Source organism: Ambystoma mexicanum, chromosome 12, assembly GCF_040938575.1.
Source record: "Ambystoma mexicanum isolate Mex_15411 chromosome 12, UKY_AmexF1_1, whole genome shotgun sequence".
Taxonomy (NCBI): Eukaryota; Metazoa; Chordata; class Amphibia; order Caudata; family Ambystomatidae; genus Ambystoma; species Ambystoma mexicanum.
This window is the reverse complement of record NC_090936.1, coordinates 659,826,371-659,844,838: the sequence shown is the minus strand read 5'-3', so window position 1 is coordinate 659,844,838 and position 18,468 is coordinate 659,826,371. Positions and strand designations below refer to the sequence as shown.

General features: G+C 46.9%; 2 protein-coding genes across 3 annotated transcripts in view; one reads left to right on the top strand and one right to left on the bottom strand.

The window, feature by feature from the left end:
* The window catches only part of GPR22 (G protein-coupled receptor 22), a 47,154-nt gene extending 31,495 nt beyond the window's left edge, over positions 1-15,659 (bottom strand). The window contains exons 1-2 of one of the 2 annotated variants that reach the window (XM_069629141.1): positions 15,286-15,659; positions 13,449-14,468 (exon numbers count right to left, since the gene is read on the bottom strand). The gene's annotated coding sequence lies outside the window, so the exon portion shown is untranslated. Of the gene's footprint in view, positions 1-12,232; positions 12,514-13,448; positions 14,469-15,285 lie in introns of those variants that run through there. The other variant, XM_069629142.1, reaches the window with a different exon arrangement.
* Positions 1-18,468, top strand: part of COG5 (component of oligomeric golgi complex 5) — a 2,640,594-nt gene that overhangs the window by 805,150 nt on the left and 1,816,976 nt on the right. The window lies entirely within an intron of this gene.

The window sequence follows — 18,468 nt, the reverse complement described above, 5'->3', positions numbered from 1 at the left end:
GACTCTGGGTTCCCAATGATGACTCTGGACATCTTCTGATGTACTACTAATTGTTCTTTTATTGAAGTCCTTTTACATCATAATATGTCTCTCAAGTCCGATACCCAACCCTGCTTACCTCCTTAATTAATGGCATAACACCCATAATCACTGCAGATCCTTCGAACCTGATGATAATATGGGAGATTTCAATGAGGTCATGAATCTGGAACTCGATCGCACACATATTCGTTCACGGAACCCCGCCACATGCACCAAACTAGCTACATTTACCGATGCCCTGGGATTGAAGGACGTGTGGAGACACTTAGACCCTGATGCAAGAGAATACTCGTTCCACTCTGGAGCGCATGCCTCCCTATCGAGGCTTGACTACTTCTTTCTCCCGGCAATCGAATTACACCTAGCAAGCGAGGCACAGCTACTACCCAGAGGCATCTCAGACCACTCCCCTCTGCGCTAGAACTTACCACCAACAGGCCGGCCCACCTGGCGACTAAACAATTATTACTTGGGTTTCCCTGAACTAGTGGAGCATATCCAAAAAGACACGGAATCAGATTTTGAACTAAATACAACCTCAGTAGAAAACCCGACAGTGCTGTGGGAGGCATATAAACCGGTACTAATAGGGGAACCCATCTCCTGGATCACAGCCCACAAGAGAAAACAGTTAAAATCACTCAAGGAGGCCGAAGCACAAGTACAAACAGCAGAGGCAACCCACTTGTCCCTAAACCAAACAGAGTCACACCGTGCATTACAGCTAGCACAAAAACAGCTACAGAACATTGCCCTAGATAACGCCAAGCAGGCACACAAAGCAATGTGAGCCAGGGTGTATGAAACCGGAGACAAAGCAGGCAAAATGCTGGCATGGTTGGAGAGGAAAGATGAAGGTCTCAGACATGTGAGGACAATTAGAACACAAGGCGACGCACCAATTACAGCAGATCGAGACATAGCGTAAGGATTCGCAACCTATTATGCTAATCTCTATAAAACACCAACCTCCCCCATAGACACTTCAATCTTAACAGGAATCACCCTCCCCACCCTTAAACCCGACCAGATATCTCTGTTAGAAAAAGACATCACAGAAGATGAAATAACCACAGCCATAGCGGACCTCCAATCCGGGAAAACCCCGGGACCCAATGGCCTCCCAGTGGAAGTGTGGAAAAAAATAGGCCCAAATGCAATAGCACCACACCTATTGAGGATGTACGAAGCCTCACGCAAAGTGGCATGGCTCCCGCAGGATCTTAGGAAAGCCACTATAGTAGCATTGCCCAAGGCAAACAAACCTCCATACAGATGTATCTCTCTCATTAATACCGAAACCAAAATCTTAGCAAAAACACTTGCTAACCGACGGTTATAGGTGAAAGTTTCGAATGCATAGGACCGAATGCCAAAAGGGTCGAATCAAAAGGACCTAAAACCAAAGGGTCGAATTTTTTTTTTTTGGGGGGGGATGCCCCAACCAAAACCCCTGTTTTGTGGTAAAACCCACTTTTTTGTCAAAAACAGAAACCCCCAAAAAAATATACAGCAGATCATACCCTTCTTGATCCAACCGGATCAATGTTGATTCATGCCGCAAAGATCCACATGTATGAATATACACAGGTTACATACAGCATTGGAGAAAGCGACCACTATTCAGGGCCCATTAGCTTTACTAGCGGTGGACTTTGAAAAAGCGTTTGATTCAGTCAACTGGGAGGCAATCTGGGAAATAATGCAAAGAATGGGATTTGGGCCGGAATTCGTGAGCTGGGTCAAACTACTGTATAAATCACCGGTAGCAATAACAAAAGTGAACGGCTTTGAATCTAACCCCTTTGAATTAGGAAAAGGGACAAGACAGGGATGCCCCCTATAAGCTATGATCTTCGCGATAGCAATGAAACCCCTTGCGATAGTGTTAAGAGACACAGGGACATGGGATGGCTTCCGCTGGTCGGAAAACTGGGAAGACAGTGTCCCTATATGCAGACAACCTGCTTATATACTTAAAAGACCCAGTAAGATCCTGCCCCATAGTTACTACTGTGCTAGAGAGATATGGCTCATTCAGCGGCCTACGCGTTAACTGGGCCAAATCCATTCTGTTCCCTTTAGGACAGGAAGAAGACATAATACCACCCCGCTTCCCCTACCAAGTAGAGAGGGAACAATTCAGATACATGGGTATACAAATCACTAGCAACTTGAACGACTACATCCCTAAAAACGTACACCCGGTAATGACAAAATTTGCGGAAGATGTCCGACACTGGTCAACCCTCCCATTAACTTTATTAGGTAGAGCGGCACTCTTCAAAATGATGGCCCTGCCCCGTTTCTTATATATATTACAAAATGCCCAGTTACATATCCCACCAAAAGAGTTTAGGAAAATAGACCAAACACTCCGGAAGCTGCTATGGAATGACGGTCACCCACGCATGGCGCTCGCTACTCTCCAGAGGTCCATATGGGAGGGTGGAATTGTACTCCCCCGACGGCAGACGTACTACTGGGCCAGCCAAATGGCAGTTGTGAATGATAAACTGCATGGAGATACCTCTGCGCCACATAACAGACCACCAGAGACAGACACTCCCGAAAAACCCATCATGAAATACCTCTATAAGAAGAAAACCCGAACGACCACTTCCACCATGCAATTACACACAACCCAGATCTGGGCAGACACACATAAATGTGTGGGATCGGGAAACAAGCTATCCCAAGCACAGCCACTATGGAACAACAAGAACCTCCCGGAAGTGTACATGCTTCCCAAATGGCCGAACTGGTCACGGCATGGGACGTTGACGATAGGCAATGTCGTGAAAGAAGGCAATTTAATTCCATTTACGGAGCTGGTGCTCCACTTCAATCTCCCGCAAACCGAACAATACCACTACACCCAGTTGCACCACGCACTATAGGTCAGCCTCTCCGATATGGACGCCCTGCCGGAATACTCCCCAATAGAACAAAACCTATTCCCAGAACGAATCACCCACAAAGTAACATTGGTGTTGCACAGCGCCATAACCTCCTTCAGCACAACAGAACTGTCAGGGCTACAGGCCAAATAGGAAACTGACGTGGGTACTATACTACCAGAGGAATGGGTCTCTGCACTGATGTTTCCCAGGGAAGTGGCCATATCGTCAAGACTTAGGCTGATTCAACTAAAGATACTGCATAGGGTATACTACCCCAGGGTAGCCCTCTAAAATGGGGAAGGATAAATGATCCGGCCTGTCTACGGTGTAGAGCTGCGGACGGTACTTTCTTCCATATCCTGTGGGAATGCGCCCACATTCAACAATTCTGGGAGGCATGTTGCAATGAATTATCAACAGTCATGGGCAAATCGATCCCTAGAGACCCAAAACTAATACTGCTGGGAATGGAGGGTGAAATTGAGCTGTCAAGATATGAAAAACTGTTTCTGTTCACCACCACCGCACTAATTAAAAGGACCATTGCACAACAATGGGGTCAGAAGTGACAACGGGTTATGATCAGTGGGTGACAGATGTGGACATTTGTGTTGCAATGGAGCACAGGGTGTACACGACCAGAGGATTCCCGGCAAAGGCAAAAAGAATTTGGCAAAAATGGGAAGACGTCCACTGAAATATAACTCTGAATAATTGAAGGGTCATGTTGGGGCACATCTTGGTGATTTTTGTGTGCTTGTAACAAGGGAATGAGGGTATAATTTCTTGTAACATGTAGACTCATTCTCAACTACTTGCATGTACTGGAGGGAAACGGACAATGACCCTTTCATTTGTAGTGTGCCTGTATTTGTTTGTTTGTACTTAAACCAATCAAATGTGTTATAAAAAAAAAAAGTCAGTTAAGGGCTGTGCTGTTAAGGGCAACATGCACCGGCATTCTTTCCAGGGGTCTACATCTCTTCAGCTGACACACTCAGAACATCGACTCATACATCAACATTCTCACAGGCTGCATTCTATGTCACTCACCCAACATTCTAAGCATACTGCAAAGGTAACAGGGAAACCAGGTCACTACATATCTTCCCTCTTTATGAAGAACAAATGACACCTACCAGAATTAGATACACACTCCCAAAACACACACACACACACACACAGCATCCCCTGCGTGTACATCACTACCAAAACCTTCAAGCTCCACACCCTGAAACCATCCACATAGTAGTAGTACCAAAACCCACTCCAACAATGCCCTTCCCCTTTTCTACATAGTGGGGAAAGAACACCAAACAACTGAAGAATGCACCACTACAAATCCTCACAACATCATGCCCTACAACCTCTCGCCACATCTGCACAACTTGCTCCGCCACAGCAACTACCAACCCACAACTTCCCTCACACCACCACACAACATCAAGCTGTGCACTACACACTTTCCTAAGAACCAGGCTGGGCATTCCAAAGACCCGGGTGAACACCCAACAACATTAACACCCAAGGTGCTGTGTCGCCACCCCCAACAGTTACCTGTGTCCCATGGACCACCATAATAGCCAACACACCTGCTGTGAGGAAGCTCAACATAACACACTCACAACAACACTGAGCACTTACTGCACCACTAACATTGCAAATCTCACACCAATGTCCACACAACAAATAAAATGTCGTTACAATTAAATACTTAGCATTTCTACCTAAACGCTCTAAGAATAACTCCTAAGTTCTTTAACTTGAATGAAAGTCCCACCTGCAAAACAAAATGTTAGTGTCAAAACCTAACAATTCACTTCCAACTCCATTGCTATATCATTGATCAGTCCACACTACTTTTGCTTAAGAGTCCATCTGTGGGAAGCAAAACCATTAATCATACTCTTGGCATCAAGTTATCATTGCACTAAACTGCGCATTTCCCATTACATTTCTAAAAGTCCATCTGTGGAAAAAAAATGTGTTAAACATAACTGTTCAAATGAAACTAACATTGTCCTAAAACCATGTGCTAAAACCACCATCACGGCCTTGTAATTTCTATACAGAGGCCACGATGCATTTACACTCCTTCCTTGCACACCATCAGTTGCACCCAGGCCTCACATCACTACTACCATAACAACTAAAACAACTTAATACTAAAGCCAGAAACATTTCAAACAAATCATCTTCGTTTGCTGCTACTGCTCCTAGCTCCCATTTGAAACTTAATGTACCTTTGGGGACACGGCCCTCTTCCAACTGGCCACTGGACCAGCATTCTAACATCCTGCCAAGACCATGTTGCAGCAGCTCACCGACACCCCATCGTTTACCGGCAATACTGAAGATGTACACCGCCTCCTCTGGTTTGCAGGAGGCACAACGGACGCCTGCACCGATTTCCACAGAAATGTCCACAGAAACCTCCCTTTGCTCCTCTTCCTGCTTTGCTATGCGGGACTCAGCGGCTCTGCCCATACTCCTTTGTTGATGCCCAGAGTGCTGCTGATTGTTCTCCTGCACTTGCTTCACTTACTCTGTATTTAGCATTGCCCAACATTTCCCAGCAATGTCGCTCACCATCTTGCCGCAGGCCTCCTCTCTCGTAACCCCGACGAGCAGCACACCCCATAACTAATTCACTATTAGAAAACGCTGACTTCTCTTCACACAGCGCCACTGTCGAACACCATATCAAATCATTTCCGGCCAAGGCTGCGCCTCATGACAACAGCAAATTGGATTTACAGGGGGTGTTTCAGTGAGCGTGTGACACACCCATGCTCCCCACGCTGAAGGTGCTTTTCTCCAGCTTACATCCCTTCAGCCTTTGAACGTGGCTGTATATTCTCCTGTGACGTCTTCACTAAGCCAGGCCTTCACCGACCACCAAGGCATTCCTCAACTACATCACCAGTCCCTTCAGGTCGCCGTGGGAGACAGAGCTCCGAACACCAACGGCCACTGCCCAGCGCACCCACTCTGCACAACAGACAGCAGACGGCTTTGCCGCAGCGTCCCACGACGTCAGAGCCTCCTTTCCTAGCATGGGCCACACCGTGACTCAAGGCTCCCAAGCAGTTGGTGTCACTGCCTCTCGATCTACCAGAGATCCGGTAAGCCTCCTTTAAGTCCTGCAAAATTGCTCCAAATTTGTGATCAGCCACTTCCTCCAGAGCCAGAAAGTGCTTTGTAGCATACACTGGCACAGTCACTCAACTGCCTCCACAAACAACGGACTCCAAGCCCCTCCAAAGTGCTGCAAATGCCTCTCCAAAGCGCTGCACCTGGGCTCCAAGCCCCCCCTAAGCACACTTAATGGGCTCCAAGCCCCTCCTTCATTGTCACTGGGCCCTTAGCCCCACCAATGTTCACTTTTAACATCACAGTCTCTTGATCCCACTGTCCTTTGCCTGCTCGCCAACTGGCAGGCGCCCTGGCCCCAGGCCCTGGCGCAGCCCTTACTTCCTGCGCTTCTGCATCCTGCGCTGGGCCCCTCTGCGCCTTATGGTAATTAGCGCTGCCCCTACATGAGAGGATCTTCTTTGGTTGGGGGGGGCGGTGCATATCCCTCCCTTTATGCTGTCCCTCCAGCACAGCAATCATTCTCGTTGCCTATGTATGACTCTGGGTTCCCAATGATGACCCTGGACATCTTCTGATGTACTAGTTCTTTTATTGAAGTCCTTGTACATCATATTAAGTCTATCAAGTCAGGTACACTTAAGTTTAGGGCAACATGCACTGGCATCCTCTCTAGGATTCTGCATCTCTCTAACTGACACACTCAGAACATCGACTCATACATCAACATTCTCACAGGCTGCATTCTATGTCACTCACCCAACATTCCAAGCATACTGCAAAGGTAACAGGGAAACCAGGTTCCTTTCTTGTCCCTTTTTTTCAGGCAAGGCCCTCTACATTTTTCTCCTGCAGCAATGATTTACGAAACCTACAAAAGAGCTGAGCTGTTCCAATTTTAGCCTACCTTGACCTGTCCTATTTTTTCTCATGTCTCAACAAATTCCTGAATCTGCCACCTAACCTGCACCTGGGCACAGCAGGAGGAGTTGATTCTCTGCCATTTACTTCAGTTACCAAACGTGACTACGCCGTTGCTGTTCCATGAACCTTTCATAAACCCATTTAAAGTTGTGTAACGCAAGGACGGATTCGGCAGGCATACTGTACCAACATATTTGGATGATATTTTGCTTTCTATCTCCATGCGTCTATGTTGTAAATAAGCGTGATGAAGTGTAATCGCAAGTACATGGCCTTTGAGCTTTGTGCCTCACATCCTAGTTCCTGTAATCCTTTCCCAGCGTGAGCGTTCTGTTCCGTGTGCAGCACTTCAGGTCTCTGATACTTCTGATAAAAGGAGTGCTCTATGCAAAGTGTTCCACTGCTCGTTGTACAGCCGAAAGAAGTAAATGAATACTATTGACAGTGTCCTCATTGTTGGTATAAGTTGTAGACCTTGGCTCTTTCATTTAGTGATGTGACCATTACCTTTCTGCAAGCATAGTTTACCTGAGCGGAAAGGGAGACATGTATTCATACTGGGGAAAGATAGTCACGTTGAGGGACTCCTGCACTTGGATCTTCCTGATGGGGAGACAGTGTCTCGGGGGCAACGTGTGTTTAACTTTGTCTATCATGAACAGCCCATCTGACCTCTGCCACTGATCATGCAGATCTCCTGACTTGGAGGGCAGATTATCTTGGCACCACACCTTTAGCCAGCAGAGTTGAAGAGACCCACACTTTATCCAGCAGTACATTTGTTTTATGTACTGTTTTCAAGGATCTGTATATAACAAATCTACTTTGTGTCAGAGGCAGCACGTCTATCCCGAAACCACTGTCAGGGTGGAAAAAATACCCTCTGCTGGTAGAGGGTATTTTTTCCACCCTGTGAAACAGTGCGTCCTGTTGTGCACTCGATGTCTCAATAGTTGTTCAAAATGTTTGTTACGAAATAGAAAAACATCCACATATTCATGAATGGCAATATTATATACTACAGTCATACTATTGGTACCAGAAAAAGTGCAATCAATAATTTGTGTGCACACATGTACAAACTAAAGTGCTTTGTTGCATCAGTGATTGGTAGCACCAAAAATGCACATATTATTATAGTGAGTAACACATTTTGATATTCAGTCTGCTTCTTGGCATTCGTTTGCGACCACAATCCAATGACACATTCTATTTTTTAAAACGCACCATTTTATGAGAACATATTTTTCTGGTTCACAGCAGCAGAATGTAATTCTGCAACGTGGAACCCCTTTAACAACACGCTGATAAACATTCAATCCCAGGTTCGGGGGAGTTATCTCTTATTCTGTGATGTAAACATGCCTAGGGTTGCAGTAGAGCTCCCCTAGCTCTACCCCTTCTGCTATAATAGACGTCCCAGAGCGTATTGAAGGCAAGTGGAAGGAAATAAAAAAACGTTTGGAATTCCTAAGGAGCCCTCATTAAATAGGATGGCATACCCGCTTTTCAGCCACGCATAGGTGAGACACAATTAAATTGGCCTTATCCTATTTTTGCAAACTGAATTGAATACTTGTGCAGCGACACTGGCCTCCCTCGTAGTCCTGATTTCAATTTGTGGGTATTTGTTTATATGTTTGCAGCTACCAAGCAACAACCAATAGTTTTTCTCAGCCTCTGACGAAAATCCCCACACCCACCAGAGGGATTGAAACGTGTAGGGTTTACCAAGAAGGTCCCACACAACACATTTAGAGTTGCAGAATACTCATTGGACCTATTGAATAATGAATAACTCTGAACAATTATTGTTACAATATTACGTGAATGTTTGGTGCTACCAATCAAATCACTGATGCAGCAAAGCACTCTAGTTTGTACATGTTTGCACAAAAAATATTGATTGCTCTTTTTTCTGGTACCATTTGTATGAATGTAGTAGTTACTCTTGCTATTTATGAATTATATGTGGAATGTTTTTATATTGTATAATACAAGTTTTTAACAACTCTTGAGACATCGAGTGCACAACAGAATGTAGTGGTAGAGGGTATTTTGTCCACCCTGACACTAGTTTAGGGATAGATCCTACTGCCCCCAACACCAAGTTTTTGTGTTATATATGTACATTTTGTATTCCCTTTCTTCAACTGTGTCAGAGTAATGTAAGGGTGCTATCTTAAGTTTTGCTCTGTTTTCATTTATCCCCATGATGAGCTTGAATTTTCAATTAAATCAGACTATTGTCCTTCACGCTTTTTCTCCCATGGCCTTCGTCCCCTTATGCTGAGGCTGAAAGGGCCTAACCATTTAGTGTTGCAGATCAGACGGCCTACACGCCTCTTCGTGTGATTCTCTGCAGTGATTTATCGCATGCTACATTGCCGTGTAGCGGGTGTCTGGTTGTTAACTTATGTCTCATACTTACTTGCCCCTGGTCAAACGAGTAGCCACATCAGCCCTTGCTAGTTTCCGCTTGCATTTCATGATTTTACCCGATTGATGGTTACCCTACAAGCTACATGATAGGAATTTGTCAGTTAGACTGGAGCCAAGGAAGCAAGTGTGGCAATGTAAAGCAGTCACATGGAAACATATTCCTTCTGGAATGAAGTATTGTTTGGGTCTGAGGTGGTTTCAGAATGTTTATGCCCATCTGTGGATCATGCACATGAATACATACACCTCCAGCCAGTGCGTCTTGTAAATGAGACAACCAGTAAGGATGATATAAACCTACTATCTTTTTAACTTAAGTAGCTTTCGTCTTTGCACTCCCTTTTTCACAACACCCACCAGTTCATACCCACTGGCATATGCTGTGCTACCACCACAGGCTTAAAATGGCTTAAACTAAAGATTATGTTACAGTTCAAGTACTTCTGTTAGAGCATTTTACAGTCTGACCACGTGGGAAAGCAAGGCTCCCCCCTGGTTGTGAACGAGGTATAGTATCTGGGTCATGCATCGTGAACCGTTTGCCTCTTCTTTAAGATGGACGATAGAATTGTGTCCAGATTCTGATTGGGAAATTATTATTTTCGACCGCTGACTGACTGGTGGTATCATCTGTGGCAGAGCAGTATGTGGAGGGAAAACTCTTTTTTCAGACTTCTCTGAACATGTTGCCTCAGTCGCTTCCACTGACTGCTTCCAGTGTGTATTGGTGTTTACCTTTACATATGCATAATCAGAATTTTTACCTGGAGACCAGGGAGAGGGGATTGACGAGGCAATGCCTATCGGAGACCGAATATGCAGACATATGCACAGTAAACGCTGTTAGGTTTTGATCGCAGAAGAACGCGTCAGTGAGTCTACTTCCATTTGCAACATTTGGAAATGAAAATGTCCCCATTACAATGAATGCATGAGGTGTTCTAGTCACTTAGTACTATTCAAGAAGAAAAGTAGTGGTTACACCGTTTTCAAGGTTGTTCCAATCATATACAGCTATTGGAATCTGCTGTTACTTTTGTCTCGTGGGTGTGGGTTTTGTCTTATGCAAAACACGAGAAAGCTTGCCTTCAATTAAAACAGAAAAATGGCTGGGAGGGGACAAGTCAAATTATGGGCTTTGTCTTTTGTGTCGAGTAAAGCATGTGCAATGTGAAAGTGGGCTCGGGTGATTGTGCTGCTGTTCTGATAAAGTGTAACTTCCATAATACTACATCTCCCTGGCATTGGTTATATGATTTAATCGGATAAAAATGTAAGGATAATGTTTTTCCAAAGTACCATTGTATTCTTTTTTGAATAGCATATACGATATTGTATTGCCTTTCAATGTTAATACTATGGTTATATCTTGTATTAAAGAACAAACTAAACATCAGCCCGTAGGCATTTCAAAATCCGGCGAGACTCAGTTCTGAAAGGCAGATTTTCATTCCTGAAGTCATTAATGATAACCAAATTTTGAGTGAGGCTGACAGGTCACCAAGGGAGCCTGGCCTGTGTGATCTGTCCTCAGCATGTGGGCTGTATATGGACTTGAGGTATATATGTACACTCCACTGCCATGTTGCCGGATGCCACACATTGGCCTCACCACTCACTAACCATGGCGTCTCAGTGTTCCTTTTATAGGAAAGAAACGTTCCCAGGCAGCCTTACTGCTCTGCATTGTTGTGCCTTTCAAGCTAAGAGAACCTTAATTACCCTTTGGATGTTTGGGAAAACAGTATTTCCCTTCAAGAACCTGCGACGCAGGCGAGAGGCCCAGCAAACGAATGATAAGCAAGGTTTAACATGTTCTGGCTATAATTAAGCAGTTAAGACACAACAGGGGTCTTGTCTCCGCCAGAATCAAACTGCATCCTGTGGGCATGGAGAGGATGCCACCAGCAGCCCTGGCAAGATGGGCTTGTGGCCCAGTTTCAGAAACTCATACCATATTCCTCTACATAAGAGGGCCTCGAATACGTGTGTGCTGAAATGGCCTGGCACAGAAAGACTTTTACTCACACACCCGGAAAGAATGTTGTGTGCCTTTTGCCCTAGTTCTGTTTAATTAATTCTGTTCCTTCCAATGTGAGGATTCCTTCTAATATTCTATCATTTGAGTCTTTGGGTTGGAAGGAAGATGTTTCCTTTGCCGTGTGACCCTTACTGGCCTGTCTTCTTGCTACATGTGCCCTTCACCTAGCCCTTAGCACCCATTTGGTCAAGTCACACTTCCAGGCACTTTTTAAATTATCCACAGCTTCTATCTCTTCCTGCCACCATAGAGTGGACATGCGGGCATCTACAATTAAGGAGACTCAACTGGGAACACTTCAGGGCCATAATAGGTTTTCTGTTGCCTCCACCTCGTGATAATTGTCTGGATATGGTGCTCAGTTTTCTCTGACTCATGTGTTGATCAGCCATTGATATCTCCCCACAGCCAAGCATTTTTCAGGCAGTCCCTACCTTGAGTCTGGATATCCTTTTACATTAACGTTGTGTGTCTAGCTGCATACTCTGTAGCTCAGTGAACTAAGGCACCCATTGCAGAGATCCGTGTGTAATCTGCTGGATGTTGGAGGTTCGTGGTCGACAAAATAAGTATCACTGAGTTAGGTGACAATTTTATTTGGCTCGAAGCCTCTGGAAGGGTGAATGCTTACACTAGGTAACGGCCCCTGTTTTTTCTCTCCCACTGTTGCCTCTCTAATCCCCCTTCTCTGGTCCTACTTTTTTCTTCCTCCACTCTTTACTCGGTCCCTTCTCTCCGCTCCCTTCTTCAATCTCTCTCAATCATTTCGCATTCGCTGGATACCTACCTATTGGCCCCTCACAAAAGGCAACTCGGGGCCTGGACCACTGAGCGATGTAGCTGGAACAGGCGAGTGCCCAGCCATGCGTTTCGGTGCAGACGGTGGGAAGGAAGGGGATGCTTCAGCGCAAAGCCAGCGTGTGTGTCCCGAAAGAGGAGAGCATTCATCATAGCGCGCCGGCATCGATGGCCAGTCAGTCCCCCACTGCAGTCAGATCCAGGCCTTGAGTACCGATGGCTCTCTTCGCGGAATCAATTTCCCCGATGTACCTTCAGGACCACTTCTTCCATCTGCGGGGCACTAGCAGCTTAAAACCAGCACTGACTCATCCATAACACTCTGAGCCCGTCTATGATGACACCCACGGGCAATCTGCCTCGGGTTGGTTAGTTAGTGAGAAGGAATATATAATTCACAGACAGAATAGTACTCTCTCAATGCATTGATGTGGTGTGTGTTTAGCGGCAGCATGGGGGCTCTTAAACGAAGCGTGCACAGAAAATGGAGGATGGGGCGCTCTGTTTGAAAAGCCTTTTCTAGAAAATCCCTTGTATTACAGGCCAGTGTGCGGCTCTTTTGGGCCCACTGCTACTGCAGTGGGGGTACCAGAGAGCGTTTGCATCAGTGATGCGTCCCGTGTTTGTTAGTCCTGGAAACGCGAGCATTTAACAATGAGTGACTCTTCTGGGTGATGCAGTTCCACGACACGGTGTCGCGTTTCAGGGCGTCCCAAAGGCTTACCCTGGAAGCTCTGCAAGTGTCCCTGGTGCCCGTATTAGTGGTAACTTATTTCACATGTGTTGATTCAACAGACTTCCTTCCCTGTGACAAGACAACAGCCTCGCTGCACATGCTAACCAGGCAGCCAACGAACACCTCCCAGAAAGCGCTGCAAACGCATAACTTGACAAATAGGGCTCTGTTCCACTGGTGGAAGCCAGAGGGGGGCTACATGCAGGCGAGCTGAAACGTGCAATGCTATTGGCCATTAGAATAAACTGAAATATAAGGGAAATGGAAAATGTGCAGTGTGCCAAATTTGATTCTAAACAGTCTAATGGAGCATGTACCGGTTCTTTGTCATATCTGGAGGGTTTTGTAGTTGCATTAAAAAAACATGTCGGAATAGACAGGTAATTGATAAATAAAGCACATCTTAGCCAGAGCTGTGTTATATGGCAAATGTTAAACAGCGCGTGGCCCTAGTTGGGCTGTGACCTACCTGTGGCCTCAGGGGCCTTTCAGCTCGCTGGACCCGTTTCCCACCACTGGATCCATGATGCTGCCTTCCGCTGAATTATTGACACGTCTCTTAGATCGATGCGTCTGATTTCGCGTTGTGCAGATTTTTGTCATTTATTCCTCTCCCACGCCACACCAGAGAGGATGCTGTTGAAGGGCCAGGGGGTTACTTGAATGCAGAGCTCACGGAAGACCAGGGGTAGCTGCTTGATGTCCATCATCCCGTCGACAGACACTCGTCTGCAACTAACCTCGCTTAAGCACGTCCTCTCGTCCCCCCATGCATTGCATAGCTGAATATTTTGGATATTTGCAGTTGTGGAAAGAGCCATGCGATTTCGGCTGCATCAGGCATTGCAAATGATATATTTGTGCTCCAAGAACCGGAATAGCCTGCCTCCCCACTTGTTTTGGAAGATGGAATCCTCCCAGAAGATTGTATACATTGTAAAACCTAGAGCATGTGCTTTGAAGGAAACCATCTGTGGCTTGAGTAGGAGATAGGTCACTTGCTAAGCAAGCCTGGGAGAAATGCATCTGCCAGTTCTAATGACTTCTGTTCTCATTAACTGAGCAGTAACGCTGAGAAGACATGGTGCCCCCAGACTCGGCCCGCCGGGGTAGCATAGGCGTTCCTTCTGCAAATCGGCCTATCTCGTGTCACGAGTCCGTAGTCTTAGCACTTTGGCATCTATTGCACGAATCCCTTCATAAACCGGATCCCATTTCTGTTGTTAGGTTGTCGCCATGGCGCTGAGCTGGCTTTGTCGTGGTGTGCCTCGGTCGCCTGTGACCTCGGCCCCCTGCAGTGTTAGACGCTCAGACACTTCGACTGCCAACCTCCATATTTCTTTGTTTCAATCCCTTAGCGATTTAATGGCATAGCTGTAGACGTGCTCTCCATCCTGTCACCCGCAGATCCAGGCGGCTAGAAAGATGTTCGCTCAATGGCATTCTTCATTTTCTCACTCGCTGGCGAATTGATTCGGATGCTGGGGCCCTTGTAAAAAAGAAAAAGCGAAATGTATGCATTGCAGTAACACACGTTTGCATAATCCATGCGACGTGAAACATTTGGTAATGTCACATTGGAATATGGTCTGCACATTTTGGGCCGCAGGTTCAAGAATAACACGTGACAAGGCCGTTTCTTAATTCAAAGAGAATTATAATAATTGCATTCGCCCAGAGCCATCTTTTTAACCCAGCCAGCATTAAAAGCATTCCGTGTGAGTGTGTGGCGTGGGACACCCTGGGATTTCACGTGTAACGGTGCCATCCCGATCTGCGTGTACGGGGATTTTGAGCGGAGACTTAAACTCGCTCTCTACCTGCGCTACGAGCGCCCGGCCTTATGGCGTTATCACACAATTAAGTCCCACTGAGACTGCAGGTACGATTCTTGCTACTAGGATTATGGGGTGATTATGGAAATCGTGTATCCGCCCCAGAAGGGAGTGCAAGCCCTTTGAAGGGGAGCCGGACGCCGAGCCGCCCGGATGCACATTGTCAATGCATGCATCCCTTCTCGGGCAAGGCTCGGAATATCCTTAAGGATTATTAAGGCTCGCGGTGTATGCACCCTGAATGCGCACGTTCTTTTCCAGCGGAAATGCTAGTTAATATGGACAGAACTTGGGCAGCATTAAGATTTCGCAGCAAAGCTTCTCCTGCCCACACGGCCCAATCGCCTGTGCTCAGCCCTGTACACCCACGTTTGTAAATACCTGCAGCATTCTATACAATGTTTTTTTCCCCCTCTCACGGTTAGCATGTTCTAAGGCACATTGGCCTCTGCTGCAGAGAAGTCCTCTTACCTCCCCCGACGAGTCCTCGGTGCAGGTGCAGCCCTTGCCCCTCTGATTGGCACATACCGTCCACTCGTGCGCAGAGTCCAGGGCGCGCGGGAGCATACGCATCTTCGCCTGAGGAAAGGCTCTCAGCGGCGAGCGCTGCTTGTGCCCTGCCATTGTTTCAGCATGTCGCCGACGACGAGCCCGGCTCCCGGGCTGCAGCACCTCACCGCCCCCCGCGCCCGGGAATCGATACGCTTCTGAAAATGCATCATGAAAGTCATTTACCACACGGAAGGCGCCCCGTCTCCAGAGGCGACAATGAAGGCGCGAGCGGCTGCGCTTCCTCCAACGGTGCTGCTTTCCAGGCAGCTCGCGCAGAGTGACAGCCCACCTCCTCGCTTCTCCTCACTGCAGAGATGCAGTGCATTCACTAATTGTGATTGGTCAGTCCGCGGAGGCTGTTGCTCTGCTTTTTAGCTATCTATCGGATGTATGCTAGTGACTTGGGTTGCCTTTCTTGTGGAAAGAGGCGTTTAGAGCACCCCGAGTGTAGAAATGTTTCACTGTGAGGACACGCTTCTTTTCACAGGTTGATGTTAACATTTTTTTTTAAGTAACTGCATTTGTTAAAAAATAAATCTTGACACCTTTTAATACACCAACATTAGGAACTATTTGACAGTTAACAATTATACATACAAATTATTATAAAATTCTATAAGATATACACATTACAGTATATGGAAATGTTACATCATCAAAATAGGGACACACACCATCTGTGGAATGCTGCAAAATTAATAAAGGTGACATTGCTTGAAAACACAAAGGCCCAGAATAGATCCGAGTGGACATTTCTTACCTTTTCAACAAACTTGCTGTAACCTTTCCTATACATCGAAGGACATTTTGGACACATATTTAAACGTTGATGCAAAGTTTCAACCTCCAATCCACATGTACGGCAAATTCTAGATGAATAAGGTGTCGTAACCCAATCAGCTAAGCACTCGTTAGTCTGAGGCTGATTGAAACATAGCTTTAGCAGAAAAAACCTTAAATTGGGGTTTCTTGTGCATTCCATATATCCTAAATGTTTCTTAATTGGAAAGCCTTGGAAGACATAATATCGAAAGGTGGATTTAGTAACAAGCCATTGCATATTATTGCTTCTATCCCAAACCTCAGTATTTTCCTTCAATTGTTTAATGACACACTGATATTAAAGAGAAGAGTCAGCACAAAGTCCATTTCATTATTGAAAACCTTTACATTCTGGAGCCATTTGCCTAGTGTCCCAGAGCAGGGTTAGTCTTTTATTATTTAAGCAAAGTAAGAAAGTAAAGAATTGTTATTTGCATTTTCATCGATCATCTTAAAATAAGAGATTACATGCTATTTTACATCACGTGGCAAAAAAATCAGGCCCAGTTCAGAACAAATTGTTTCAAGAGGAGTAGAATTGGGCAAGCCTAAAGCGGTATGCCACAATTTGCCCTCAACAACCTTCAACCAGGACTGGACACCAGGGGGCACGGAGATGCAGTAGCTTTTCTGCGTAGCTCTGCCAACGCGGGGCGCTTAAGGGTCCTGATCCGCCCCTCCCTCCAAGTTCCTCCGGACCGCTTGGTTTGCACCCACCCGGTAGCTGAGCTCTGAGGACCAGTTGGGTAAAAGTTGTGGCTTCTAGGCCCAGGGACAGCAAAGTTGAGCTGATCTATTGTTGGAGCGAAGAGTTGGCGTGCCCCGACCTGGCTTTTGGCTCTACGTGGAGTTCAGGCGATTTCGAGGACTTGCGGCCTGGCAGTAAGGAGCCTGCCGTAAATGGGACAGTTGCGAGTAGGAGGACGATCCAGTCCGCCACGAAGGAGCCCAATGACTCTAACCCGGGATCGGGGGTCTCGCGGCACACCCCTGGTCTGGAACTCGGCTGGGGTGGCCTGACAGCTGCGAAGTAGGGCGCTTTGTGAGGTGTCTGCGGTTGCCTCCCCTCCCCCCACATCCATATGGTTTCCTTGTCGGGAGTGGCCTTCTCTTTGGTAGCACCCGAAATCGTAGGGCAGGGATTGAATTGAGGCCCTTTGCAGCACCCCTCAGATAGTGGTGGGGGTCGCACTCTGAAGTCTACAGCTACAGATCATGTCAACTGAGTGGAGAGCTGCTATTTTCGCTACCCTGCATTAGCTGGGCACATCTTACTTTGCAGGCGCTGGAGGCTCTTATTCATCTAACGGAACCAGCACCACTGTAACAGAGTTCATCAGGCCTGTTCCACAACATAATGGGGTCAGTTCTCGAGTGACGGTCCTGTCTTTTGCCACCAGGGAGGTTGCAACGTTTCCAGGACCGGTAACCCCACCGCTTTGGCCCCCCCACCCCAGGTTGCAGGTGCCCAAACATTGCTGGTCAGGGGAGAAAATAGCCTCGGGCACCCTGAACACAAGCTTTCCAGTATTCTGACTGTGCCTGGCCTGACGGGGAGCCGGGTGGTTGTGGGGAGGTGCCCGGGGCCACAGCGCAGTGAGGAGAGTCTCTGTGGAGCTTGGAGATGAAGGTGGGTCCGTCCCCCGCATCAGAAGGTCTTTTTGTGGTGGGAAGGTTTCTGTAATCCTGCCCACACCTCGCTGGGGGTTCCTGATCAGAGGGGTTAGAGGCACTTGCTGTTGCCACCACCCAGAGGACTGGACTGCCTGTGCTGAGCTGGTGGATAAGGAGGTGACCGAGGGGGGCACCGAGTATCTGTTAGCTCTGTGTGCCCTCCCCTTGCTACCCAGTGGCTGCACTCTCAGACCACAGTATGCCTTGGCCCCAGGGAGTGGGGGGCGGCTCCTCCTGGTCCTGTGGTGGATGAGCTGGAAACAGGCTGTTCATCAGTACAGATATAAAGGGCCAGTGACGGGTTCAATAGCAGGATGCTCACCACTATGGCGAAGTCTGCCCCGGACACGGTGACCATTAAAAGAGACATTGCGGCTCTACTGGAGGAGGTCTGAGGCATAAGAACAGACATCGGACACAGGTTGGGCAAACTGGATCGAAGGGTGGACACTGTAGAAGATACGGTGCATGGTCTGGCGAGCAACCAGTCATCGTGGACATTTTGGAAGCTCAGTTTGACAAGAGGCTCTCGGAGGCAGAGTGCCAAGAGGCGGTGATGGCCCCCAAGTTGGATGACATTGAAAATAGGGAACGGAGGAACAATGT